The sequence below is a fragment of the Arachis hypogaea genome, chromosome 12, assembly GCF_003086295.3.
Source record: "Arachis hypogaea cultivar Tifrunner chromosome 12, arahy.Tifrunner.gnm2.J5K5, whole genome shotgun sequence".
Lineage (NCBI taxonomy): Eukaryota > Viridiplantae > Streptophyta > Magnoliopsida > Fabales > Fabaceae > Arachis > Arachis hypogaea.
In genome coordinates, this window is record NC_092047.1 from 62,377,140 (window position 1) to 62,383,160 (window position 6,021).

The 6,021-nt window shown below is 36.1% G+C and overlaps 1 non-coding gene across 1 annotated transcript; it reads right to left on the reverse strand.

The window, feature by feature from the left end:
- Nucleotides 1–4,823: 4,823 nt before the first annotated feature.
- LOC112732189 (small nucleolar RNA R71) lies at nucleotides 4,824–4,931 on the reverse strand. Its single transcript, XR_003167925.1, has one exon. It is a non-coding gene; the product is annotated as a small nucleolar RNA R71 (small nucleolar RNA).
- Nucleotides 4,932–6,021: the final 1,090 nt, after the last annotated feature.

Consider the following 6,021-nt stretch of genomic DNA (forward strand, 5'->3'; position numbering starts at 1 on the left):
TAGATGTCCGGATGCACACCATTTGTCTTGACAGTTTCACAAATCCTCAGGAAGGTAGATAAGTGCTGATTTGGATCTTCAAGTGGACATCCTCCATAGGAGCAATTGTTCTGTACCAGAGTAATAAGTTGAGACTTCAACTCAAAGTTATTTGCATGAACATTGGGAGTGAGTATACTGCTCCCACAGTTTCTTGGGTTGGGGAAGGTGTAAGAGGCTAGAACTCTCCTTTGAGGTGGGCCATTGTTATTGGCCACTTTCTCTGGTGGATTAGGGAGGTTACCCTCCATCTCTTGATCTTCCTCTTCTGATTCTTCTTCTCCAATAACTCACTTTTCTCTTGCTTCTCTTCTCAATCTCAAGAATGTCCTCTCTGTCTCAGAATCAAAAGAGGTGGATGCACCTCTTCTTCCTCCTGGCATACAACACAAACAAAACCAGAAACTAAAACAAAACACTCTACTGCTAGAGTGAGGTTAAGGTTAGCTTAAACAAAATCACAAACAGTTAGTATGCTTAACAAAAACAAAGAAAAATACTTAATCTAGATTATCACCTACGTAATCATTGTCAATCTAAATCAATCCCCGGCAATGGCACCAAAAACTTGATGAGGGAAAAACGATTCCACACAAACTCACCGACAAGTGTACCGGGTCGCATCAAGTAGTAAAACTCACTGATGAGCGGATAATTTATATGCTTTTTGGCATTATTTTTAGTATGTTTTCAGTATGATTTAGTTAGTTTTTAGTATATTTTTATTAGTTTTTATGTTAAATTCACATTTCTGGACTTTACTATGAGTTTGTGTATTTTTCTGTGATTTCAGGTATTTTCTGGCTGAAATTGAGGGACTTGAGCAAAAATCAGATTCAGAGGTTGAAGAAGGACTGTTGATGCTGTTGGATTCTGACCTCCCTGCACTCAAAGTAAATTTTCTGGAGCTACAGAACTCCAAATGGCGCGCTTCTAATTGCGTTGGAAAGGAGACATCCAGGGATTTCCAGCAATATATAATAGTTCATACTTTACCCGAGTTTAGATGATGCAAAAGGGCGTTAAACACCAGTTCTACGCTGCAGTCTGGAGTTAAACGCCAGAAACAGGTCACGAACCAGAGTTGAACGCCAAAAACACGTTACAACTTGGTGTTCAACTCCAAAAGAAGCCTCTGCACGTGTAAACTTCAAGCTCAGCCCAAGCACACACCAAGTAGGCCCCGGAAGTGGATTTATGCATCAATTACTTACTTTTGTAAACCCTAGTAACTAGTTTAGTATAAATAGGACTTTTTACTATTGTATTTATATCTTCGGATCATCTTGGGATGTTTAGTTCTTAGATCATGGGGGCTGGCCATTCGGCCATGCCTGAACCTTTCACTTATGTATTTTTCAACGGTAGAGTTTCTACACACCATAGATTAAGGTGTGGAGCTCTGCTGTTCCTCAAAGATTAATGCAAAGTACTACTGTTTTTCTATTCAATTCAACTTATTCCGCTTCTAAGATATTCATTCGTACTTCAATATGATGGATGTGATGATCGTGACAGTCATCATCATTCTCAACTTATGAACGCGTGCCTAACAACCACTTCCGTTCTACCTTAGATTGAATGGATATCTCTTGGATATCTAATACAGGGGACCGAGTCCGAGATATTAGTGTCTTCGTGGTATAAGTTAGAACCCATGGATGGCCATTCCTGAGATCCGTAAAGTCTAAACCTTGTCTGTGGTATTCCGAGTAGGATCTGGGAAGGGATGGATGTAACGAACATCAAACTCGCGAGTGCTGGGCGTAGTGACAGACGCAAAAGGAGGGTGAATCCTATCCCAGTATGATCGAGAACCTCCAGATGATTAGCCGTGCCGTGACAGAGCATTTGGACCATTTTCACAGAGAGGATGGGATGTAGCCATTGACAACGGTGATGCCCTACATAAAGCTTGCCATAGAAAGGAGTAAGATTGATTGGATGAAGACAGCAGGAAAGCAGAGGTTCAGAGGAATGAAAGCATCTCTATACGCTTATCTAAAATTCTCACCAATGATATACATAAGTATCTTTATCTTTATTTTCTATTTATTTATTATTATTCTTCGAACACTCCATAACCATTTAATATCCACCTAACTGAGATTTACAAGATGACCATAGCTTGCTTCATACCAACAATCTCCGTGGGATCGACCCTTACTCACGTAAGGTTTATTACTTGGACGACCCAGTGCACTTGCTGGTTAGTTGTACGAAGTTGTGAAACAGATATAAGATCATGAACGTGCGTGTTGAGTTTTTAGCGCCGTTACCAAGGAATGGAATGATCACGATTTCGCACACCAAGTTTTTGGCACTGTTGCCGGGGATTGTTCGAGTTTGGACAACTGACGGTTCATCTTGTTGCTCAGATTAGGTAACTTTATTTTAATTTTAAGTTTTTGTTTTTATTCTTTTAATTTTCAAAAAAAATTTCCAAAAAAATAAAATATATTTTTCTTCAGAATTTTTAAGAATGAATTCTAGTGTTTCATGAAGCATGTTGAAGCATGGCTGGCTGTAAAGCCATGTCTAAATTCATTTGGACTGAGGCTTCCAAATCATCATTACAAGAGCAAGCTAGTTGTTGCTAATCAAATTTGTTATTGTATGACTGATTTGTATCTTCTAAAGCTTGGCTGGCCATTGGCCATGTCTAGTGTTTTGGACCGGAGCTTTCATTGAAAGCTTGGCTGGCTAGTGAGCCATGTCTAATTCCTGGACTGAGGCTTTAGACTAAGAGTGCAAGATTCCTGGAATTCATATTAAAAATTTTGGAATCCTTATTTTTCTTTTTCACATTAATTTTCGAAAAATCCAAAATAATAATAAAATCATAAAATCAAAAATATTTTGTGTTTCTTGCTTGAGTCTTGAGTCAATTTTTAAGTTTGGTGTCAATTGCATTTTTTCTAAAAATTTATGCATTTTTTGAAAATTCATGCATTCATAGTGTTCTTCATGATCTTCAAGTTGTTCTTGGTAAGTCTTCTTGTTTGATCTTGATGTTTTCTTATTTTGTGTCTTTTGTTATTTTTCATGTGCATCTTTGCATTCATAGTGTCTAAGCATTAAAGATTTCTAAGTTTGGTGTCTTGCATGTTTTCTTTGCATCAAAAATTTTTCAAAAATATGTTCTTGATGTTCATCATGATCTTCAAAGTGTTCTTAGTGTTCATCTTGACATTCATAGTGTTCTTGCATGCATCATGTGTTTTGATTCATAATTTTTATGTTGTGAGTCATTTTTTATGTTTTTCTCTCTCATCATTAAAAATTCAAAAATAAAAAATATATCTTTCCCTTTTTCTCTCATAAATTTTCGAAAATTTGAGTTGACTTTTTCAAAATTTTTAAAATCTAGTTGTTTCTTATGAGTCAAATCAAATTTTCAAATTGAAAATCCTATCTTTTTCAAAATCTTTTTCAAAAATTAAATCTTTTTTCATTTTTCTTATTTATTTTCGAAAATTTTAAAAATATTTTTCAAAAATCTTTTTCTTAATTTTATCTCATAATTTTCGAAAATATTATCAACAATTAATGTTTTGATTCAAAAATTTCAAGTTTGTTACTTACTTGTTAAGAAAAATTCAAACTTTAAGTTCTAGAATCATATCTTGTGATTTCTTGTGAATCAAGTCATTAATTGTGATTTTAAAAATCAAATCTTTTTCAAAACTAATTTCAATCATATCTCTTCAAAAATATTTTTTTTATCTTATCTTTTTCAAAATCATATTTTTCTAATCATATCTTTTCATATCATATCTTTTTCAAATATCTTTTCTAACTTCTTATCTTCTTATCTTTTAAAAATTGATTTTCAAAATTTGTTTCAACTAACTAATTAACTTTTTGTTTGTTTCTTATCTCTTTCAAAACTACCTAACTAACTATCCCTCTCTAATTTTCAAAAATACCTCCCTCATTTTCAAAAATTCTTTTTAGTTAATTAATTGTTTAAATTTTAATTTTAATTTTAATTCTCCTTTAATTTTCAAAAATCATCAACTTCTCTTCAAAAATTAATTTTCGAAATTTCCTCTCCCTCATCTCCTTCTATTTATTTATTCATCTACTAACACTTCTCCTCACCCAAAAATTTGAACCCCTTCTTCTCTTCTGAGTTCGAATTCTTCTCTTCTTCATTCTCTTTCTTCTTTTCTTCTACTCAAACAAGGGAACCTCTATACTGTGGTAAAAAGGACCCTATTATTATTTTCTGTTCCCTTCTTTTTCATATGAGCAGGAGCAAGGACAAGAACATTCTTGTTGAAGCAGATCCTGAACCTGAAAAGACTCTGAAAAGGAAACTAAGAGAAGTTAAAATACAACAATCCAGAGACAACCTTACAGGAATTTTCAAACAAGAAGAGGAGATGGCAGCCGAAAATAATAATAATGCAAGGAAGATGCTTGGTGACTTTACTGCACCTAATTCCAATTTACATGGAAGAAGTATCTCCATTCCTGCCATTGGAGCAAACAATTTTGAGCTGAAAGCTCAATTAGTTTCTCTGATGCAACAGAACTGCAAGTTTCATCAACTTCCATCAAAAGATCCTTTTCAGTTCTTAACTGAATTCTTGCAAATCTATGATACTGTTAAGACTAATGGAGTAGATCCTGAAGTCTACAGGCTCATGTTTTTCCCGTTTGCTGTGAGAGACAGAGCTAGAATATGGTTGGATTCTCAACCTAAAGATAGCCTGAACTCTTGGGATAAGCTGGTCACAGCTTTCTTAGCCAAGTTCTTTCCTCCTCAAAAGCTTAGTAAGCTTAGAGTGGATGTTCAAACCTTCAGACAGAAAGAAGGTGAATCCCTCTATGAAGCTTGGGAGAGATACAAGTAACTGACCAAAAAGTGTCCTTCTGACATGCTTTCAGAATGGACCATCCTGGATATATTCTATGATGGTCTGTCTGAATTAGCTAAGATGTCATTGGATACTTCTGCAGGTGGATCCATTCACCTAAAGAAAACGCCTGCAGAAGCTCAAGAACTTATTGACATGGTTGCTAACAAGCAGTTTATGTACACTTCTGAGAGGAATCCTGTGAGTAATGGGACGCCTCAGAAGAAGGGGGTTCTTGAAATTGATGTTCTGAATGCCACATTGGCTCAGAACAAACTATTGACTCAGCAAGTCAATATGATTTCTCAGAGTCTGAATGGAATGCAAGCTGCATCCAACAGTACTCAAGAGGCATCTTCTGAACAAGAAGCTTATGATCCTGAAAACCCTGCAATAGCAGAGGTAAATTATATGGGTAAACCTTATGGAAACACCTATAACCCCTCATGGAGAAATCACCCAAATTTCTCATGGAAGGATCAACAAAAGCCTCAACAAGGCTTTAATAATGGTGGACGAAACAGGTTTAGCAATAGCAAGCCTTTTCCATCATCTTCTCAGCAACAGACAGAGAACTCTGAACAAAATACCTCTAATTTAGCAAACTTAGTATGTTCAAGGCTACTCTAAGTTTCATGAGTGAAACAAGGTCCTCCATAAGAAATTTGGAGGCACAAGTGGGCCAGCTGAGTAAGAAAGTCACTGAAACACCTCCTAGTACTCTCCCAAGCAATACAGAAGAGAATCCAAAGAGAGAGTGCAAGGCCATTGATATATCAATCATGGCCGAACCCACAAAAGAGGAAGACCTCCTGGGACGTCCAGTGATCAACAAGGAGTTTCCCTCTGAGGAACCAAAGGAATCTGAGGCTCATCTAGAGACCATAAAGATTCCAATGAACCTCTTTATGCCCTTCATGAGCTTTGATGAGTATTCTTCTTCTGAAGAGAATGAGGATGTTACTGAAGAGCAAGTTGCCGAGTACCTTGGTACAATCATGAAGCTGAATGCCAAATTATTTGGCAATGAGACTTGGGAAGATGAACCTCCCTTGCTCATCAATGAACTGAATGATCTGGATCAACTAACATTACCTTAGAAGAAACAGGATCCTGG